Source organism: Lactuca saligna, chromosome 6 (genome assembly GCF_052625555.1).
Source record: "Lactuca saligna cultivar CGN05327 chromosome 6, ASM5262555v1, whole genome shotgun sequence".
NCBI lineage: Eukaryota > Viridiplantae > Streptophyta > Magnoliopsida > Asterales > Asteraceae > Lactuca > Lactuca saligna.
Genome location: NC_136422.1, coordinates 114,492,243 through 114,499,928, shown reverse-complemented (window position 1 = coordinate 114,499,928; position 7,686 = coordinate 114,492,243).

The window sequence follows — 7,686 nt, the reverse complement described above, 5'->3', positions numbered from 1 at the left end:
TGGGAAGCATTGTGCTTTCGTTTTTTATAAACAGAATAAAATGATTTTGAAAAAGTTTTTTTTTTTTTAAACGTTCAATTTTCAAAAATTTCAAGCTTTATTCTCACCTTTGGCCCAAACCTTTTGTTTTGTTTTTGAAACCGGAACTTTGCGGGAAACATTTTGGCCAAAAATAAAGTTTTTAGAAAAATTTCAAAATTTGAAGGACAGGAAGTCAAGCGGTCCGTGTGAAAATCTACGCAGCCCGCGTATGTTCTTGTGAGGCTTATGTGCAGCCCATTCCTTGCCCGCATAGAGGAATCACCTCCAACTTTGTTCAGCACATGCAGCTAGCGTGCGGGATCCATGCGACCTGCGTGGCTGGTTTCAACACTTCGTATATTTTTTAGCTTCAGTTCACGCGGCCATGGTGTGGCCTGTGTGGTTCGACCCAAAATTCTTCTGAACATTCTGTGGACTCAAGAGAAAATAAAGAATGTTACACACGGCCTCCACGTGGCTCGCGACCCGCCCGCACTCCATACAAAAACTCGATTTCCTGGAGATCTACCCGTCGTAATCCTGCGAGACCACCGCCATTCGTCACCATTTTTCCTCCTCTACAAACCACTTTTCACTGCCCGACCCTCCGATTTAGGTCATTTTCGCCCTTTCCTTAAGCATTGAGGACAATGCTTGTTCTCAAGCTTGGGGTGGGGCATTTCCTATTTCCTTTTTCATGAATTTTTTAATTAGGTTGCATAACATTTTAGTTTTAAGCTAATTTGCATTCATTTTTTTATTTTATAAAAACCCCAAAAATATTTTATTTTCGACTTTTCCCCATTTTATTTTTGCATAACATTTAGCTTAGGGCATTAGCATTCATTCATTTTTTTTTGTCTGTTTATTCTCACCTCCTCGGATGCCATGGAACATGTTCATAGTTGTTGTATCATTATTAGTCCAGGATCTTGTTGCTATCTCACCCATCGAACCGGGACCACTAGCTAGAGTTTGGGATTTCATACTTGGGATCAGCTGCTGGAAGCTTAAAGGGGTAAGTGATCATGGCCAGGTAGTTTTCATGAAGAATTATGCATGCGATACTAACAAATGTAGGATATACTAAAGCAATGGACGTTCTTAGCCTTGCGGTCACCACCGTCGAGAGGGTCACACTTGGTCATGTTTGAACCGTTAGGATGAAGCACTGGTGCTTGTCCCCGAATAGAATCCATATCTGGTCTCTTTACATCACCATATCTTTTTGCAATTTTCTTAGGATTTTAGAGAGTTTTAGTCTGCGTGTGGACATTTTCATTATTTTTGAAAAACTTAAAGTTTGAAAGGAGCCTACATTACATCTTTATGCTCCACACATGGTCATTTTCACACTTAGACCATTCAGATTATATTAATACCCTTTTGGTTCCACTTACACTCTTTGGGGAACCAAATTTTGAGTCAAAGGGTTTTCTTGTTAAAAATTTTGATTGTTAATACATTACCTTCAAGTATGTGTAAAAAAACTCAAGCAAATTCCAAGCAGCGATTATCTTAGATGGGTCAGCGGTTCTATTATTGAACACATTTTCCTACATCTTGGTCACTCGGCGTTTGATATTCATTTATTTAGGTATGTTTTATTGTATAGAAATCGAGTTGTTTGTCGCAAATTGGTGGTGTTAGGAAGAAGGTTGAGTCGGATACTACAAGAGGTTTGGGCCAACAGTAAGTGAATTAATTCCTATAACGGTGCCCGAGCGATGAAACCCAACCACATTTGAAAGCGGTCGACAGACGTGAGATCACGCAACATTCGTGATAAGAGTGTACACTTAAATAAGAGCTCTACACGAACCCTTCCAGCTACTTTCTCCCTACTACAGATGTTCTTCATTGTATGCATGTTCCATTGGGGCTGTGACTGACCATCGCTCCTTACTCACCAAGAGGAGTTGTCCTAGCTGTGGTTTATGATCTCATTGACATCGGATGAAAAATTCATGAGATACTAGCAAGATCAATTCTGACCATGTTGACTAACGGTGATCAGGTTCCGCGGTTCTATTCATTCTTTTTATTTTTCTTAGGATAGTTCATCCTGTGTTCATTTTAGTATTGTCTTACTTGATAGTTTCATTTTATTTACTTCTTTTTATAGTTTATTTTAGCATATTTCCTTTGCATTTTAGTTAATTTCCATGCATATTTTCCTTTTTGTTATTTTATGATCGCTTTCGGGTACTTTCTAGTTTCGTGAGTATAACTGCATATTTTAACGAGACTAGAAGAGCGGGATCTTTTGGAAAGCAATTGGAATTGGAGGATAATGAGGATTTTAGGCTTGATGGCTATAGAGATGATGCATGAAGTGGACTTGTCAATTACTTGAAGGCTTGGAAGAATTAAACTTCAAATTTGCAAGATGCGGGAGAATTTTCGAATGTGCGGAGATTGATGATCGGGCGACTACGAAAGCTTTGGAGGATTTGGAAAAGTTAAATTGGGCTTAAATTGAACAGAGCTTGAAGAAAAATGGGCTAGAAGTTGATTAGACTCGAAATGGGCTAAGGGAATAGCTGTGGGGGCCCAAAACTTGAAGAAGCCCAAAAACTCCGTCATAGTCACGAGGCTCACGTAAGAATCCAGGCGGCCTGCGTGGGTTTCTACAGGGGCAATTTCGGGATTTCATTTGGAGCTCTATATTGGGAAGGTTGGTGTGCCTCTTCAACCTTATCTTTGACATCCGATTTTGACTCATTCTCTCTGGAGTTTTGGAGCATTTTGAAGGCCAAGAACCCTCAATAACGTACTTTACTATTTTCACCTCTTAGTTCCTGCTAAATGTTTTGTACAGTCTTCTCTAACTTTGTTTTCTTGATTTTAGCCATGCTTAGCTAAACAAATCTTGGTTGAATTTTGTTGAATCCTTTGAACTTTTATTTAATATTGAAGAATCCATGACTTTGTGTTTGAATCTTTATGAAAATGTTTTGTTTTTTAAAATCTTATCATTGCTTGTATGTTTTTATTCATGAGTTTACATGTGTTTGTGGTGATTGGTTGGCTAATTTCTTAATTAAGTAAATGATATTCAAATTAGCAAGCAACAAGTGATTCTTGTGTTACTTTTACCTCACACAATCATAAAAACATTTTCTCCAACATGGTAGTCGAAACTTTTGACTCCTCTTGGATTTGGTTACTTTTTGGTTCTTAATGCTAGTTGACTTTCACTAATTACATGCTTATTGGAATTAGTGACTTTGACTAAGGAAATTGTTATGAGCTTCTCTAACCATTTCAATAACTAAGAGAAGTCTAGGTAATATTAAGTTCCTTGGATTACTGTAGCCAAATTAAGGATTTAAATCAACTATTGCACCATTGGATTCTTATGATATGTTCATCAAAAGTCAAAGTGATGAAACTTTAAGTCAACCATCTATCCCTTATTGATTTTAAAGCAAACTCTTATTTTTGTTGAAATTGTCTATTGAAATCAAATTTTAGTTCTAGTTTGTTTCAAGTATTTCAAAACACCAAAACCCCCATTTTTAATTTATTGTCATTTTCCAAGTATTTTTACAAAGAGGTTTTTCATAGAGTTATTAAATTGAACCAATCTCTGTGGATTCGATCCCTTTACCACTATACACTATTTTAATGTAAAAGATTTAGGGTTATTAATTTTGTTGGCCTCGACAACCACCACTATTGCTCTTGCCTTGACTCCTGTTCCTTATTTGATTGTGAGCTTAGGGTAGGATCACCTGTCCAACAGTCAGTTAAAACCTTAAGTATACATGAACATTTGGAAACTATAATAGGTATAGTTTTGAGACCTATTCACACCATTATATAGTTAAATAGTGCAATACATGAATCAATACATAATTACAAACTACTTTTCATTACGAGAACACTGGTCCTGGGTTGGCTGGTTATTATCGGAGATTCATCCAGGATTGCAGTTCCTCTCACCAGGCTGACCCGGAAGGGCGTGGCTTTCAGTTGGGGCCTAGAGCAGCAGACCTCATTCGAAACACTTCGCCAGAGATTGTGCGAAGCCCCAGTGTTGGCCCTTCCGGAGGGAATGGAGGACTTTGTGGTATATTGTGACGCGTCGATATCAGGACTGGATGCGGTGCTGATGCAAAGAGGGAATGTGATAGCATACGCATCGAGGCAGCTGAAGCCTCATGAGACGAGGTAACCTACTCAAGATCTGGAGTTGGGGATTGTGGTGTTCGCCCTTAAGATCTGGCATCACTATTTATATGGGGTTCGGTCTACCATATACACGGACCACAAGAGCTTGAAGTATCTGATGGATCAGCCCAACCTGAATATGCATCAAAGGAGATGGTTGGACGTGGTAAAGGGTTATGAGTGTGAGATCCTATACCACCCGGTCAAGGCTAATGTAGTAGCCGATGCCTTGAGTCGCAGGGTGGAGTGTGCCCCGTTGCGATATGTTTGTCTGAGGTTGACAGTGACGACTCCGGTATTGGACACCATTCAGGAGGCCCACGTAGAGACCATGAGGCCGGAAAACTGCAAGAGAGAGTGGGTGATTGGTCAGGTATCTGAGTTCATTGCCGATACTCGGGGGCTTATGACCTTCCAGGGCCAGATTTGGATGCCATTTAAGGGCGGGGCACGAGCCATTCTGTTGGAGGAGGCGCAAAAGTCGAGGTTTTCGATCCATCCCTGGGCCACTAAGATGTATTTGGACCTGAAAAGAGACTATTGGTGGCCATGTAAGAAGACCTATGTGGTGTGGTTTGTAGAGAGGTGCTTGACCTGTTGCAGGGTTAAGGCCGAGCACCAGTGTCCACATGGCAAGTTGCAGCCGCTTGAGGTTCCCCAATGGAAGTGGGAACAGATTTCCATCGATTTCATCACCAAATTGTTGAGGACTGCGAGAGGCATCAATGCAATTTGGGTGATCGACGACCGGCTGACCAAGAGCGCTCATTTTCTTGCTATCAGAGTTATGGGACCATAAGGTCCCACTGAGACACATTGACCAGAGGTTCAATCAGAGTTATAGCCTTGAGTGGCTAGTATGTGTTGTGTGTGGTATTTTGGATAACTCACTAAGCATTTATCCTTACAGTTTTATGTTATGTGTTTCAGGTACCAGTGAGGATCGCGGGAAGGTTTCGACTTGATCAGCACACACTTGAGGAGTTTTACATATTATGATCTTGGGATGTGATGTTATGAACTGATTATGTGATACAATGATGTTTTTATAACAATTATGAATGAAAATGTGTTTTTGAAATGTGAAATATTATTTGAAAATTTGGGTGTTACACTTACACCCCTATTCACACATAGATATAATGGTTGGATTTCATCTACTGAGAGACCCGTACTTTCCCAATCAAGGAAACAGAGGTTGGATCTAAGAGGAACCAGAGGACGACCCTGTAGATCCAATAGAAGCAGACTTCAAAGAGGAGGATGAAGAGGATATTCAAGAAGACTCTGACTCATAACTAGAAGTCTTTGATCCACCTAAGTTGCCCAAAATCCAAATCCCAGGCAGGACTTCCAAGGTCCGACACCTCAGTCAGCAGTAAACTTAGAGGGATGGAGTCGTGAACAGGGTCAGCAACTTCCCTATAATGGGGACCGAAGCTTCTACAACCTTAATAAGGGAGGATCGGTAGATAGAGCCCTCCCTGCATTTGTATGTAGAGTTGCTAGTAACGACGAACAAGAAAGAGCAGCCATCCACCAAGTTATGGAGGTTGGTGCTACCACGGTAGCCAACACAGTTTGCCTCTACCACCTGAGCGAAGACCAGGAATCAACCAGGACTCACACTGATGCACTACAGAGTGAACTGGCTGCCAACCTGTACGAGGTTAAGGAACTTCAGCAGCGCCAAGCAGCATTGGAGAGGCATGTGTTGGAAGATAACATCAGTTGGCTGAATCCAGGACTGAAACTAGTACAAAGTGGAACCACACTCCTCTCGAGTAGGGCATACCCTACTCACTCTTTTGGATATAGATTAGGTCTACTAATAGACTCTAGTGTCATGTTTTATGTCTATGGTTAGACATCGAAATTTCTTTTTTGGTAGGTTAGTATCTTGTCAAAGTTTTCTCTTTAAGTTGGTATGATGTAGACCTACTTCAAGGTCAAATTTTCCGAAGTCTATACATCTAAATATACCAATGAAATTGAGATGCATTCTCTTTTCCTTGGAAAGATCACTATTAAATTCTTAAGGCTACTTTACAGATTACTGCTTATCCTAGGCTTTATTTCCATCTCTTTGAGGAATACGTATTGAAATAGTGTGAATTTGGTTCAAAGTCTCCTGATTTATAATCATTATTAAATTCTTACCATCATTTCATCTTTACAACTGTTATAGCTAAAATATGTCGCCATGGAAATCAATTAGGCGCAACAAGAACAATCCTCCAATAACTCCAACTCCACCGCCGCCACCACAATGATGGGGGAGTACTGCCCGAGGGGCGAAGTAAAGAAACTAGAGCTGGAACTTTGAGACCTTACCATGAAAGGCTTTAACATAGTAGCTTACACTAATAGGTTTAGTGATCTAGCTACTTTATGTCCAGGTATGGTCCCTATGGAAAGTAAGAAGATTGAGAGGTACATCTGGGGACTGTTACCTCCATTTCAGGGGAATGTATTGTCTTTAAACCACTCTACATTCGATAGTGCCAAACGCTTGGCATACAGACTCGTTGACCATGGAGTCCATCCACAAGTAACAACCCCTCTCCCCGAACAAGCCAAAGGGATCGATAATAAGAGAAATTTTTGGGATAGAAAAAAGAATCAATCGGCACAGAACCCCAACAAGAAATAATAGATCATAGCTGTTAATGCCACAATGAACCCTACTGCCCCTACACCGGCAAAGCAGTATACCGGAAATCTACCGAAGTGCAGCAAATGCAATTTCCATCAGAATGGACCCTGCCGAGAGATACACTGTGCTAACTTCAAGAGGAAGGGGCACACTACCCGTTTCTATAAAACATCGGCAAGATGAATCACCTAGCTCCCTAACATTGGAGTAGGCCAGGCCTGCTACGGGTCCGTTGAAGTTGGACACTTCAAGAGTCACTGTCCAAAGGTAGGGAATACTGGTGGAGTAGGGATAGTTCTGGTGATATGCCATAAAGAAGGTGTGACAGATCCCACGGTGGTCACGGGTACGTTTCTCCTCAATAACTCTTACGCATGCATATTCTTTGATAGTGGAGCGGAAAGGAGTTTTGTGAGCCACAAATTTAAACACTTACTCAAACAACAACCTCAATAACTAACAGAAACATTTATCGTAGAACACTAACAATATATATATATATATATATATATATATATATAAGAGAGAGAGAGAGAGGTGGGTTCAATTAAGAAAATAAAAAAGGTTGAGAATGGGGGAATCATTCTCAGCCACTCATTTAATCTAAGCATAAAAAGACACGATGGCAAACTTGTAAATATGATATAATAGCCTTCAATCAAAAATACGTAAGCGTAGAGAATTAGATAATAGTTGAAATTCATTCTAATCGATCGTTATCATCCAAATTTCTCCTCCAACCTTCAACAATCATCCAGATTTCTTCAATTAAATCATCGATCAACGTCATCATGTGTTAATCAATCATCGATCTTCATCAATAACACATTTAT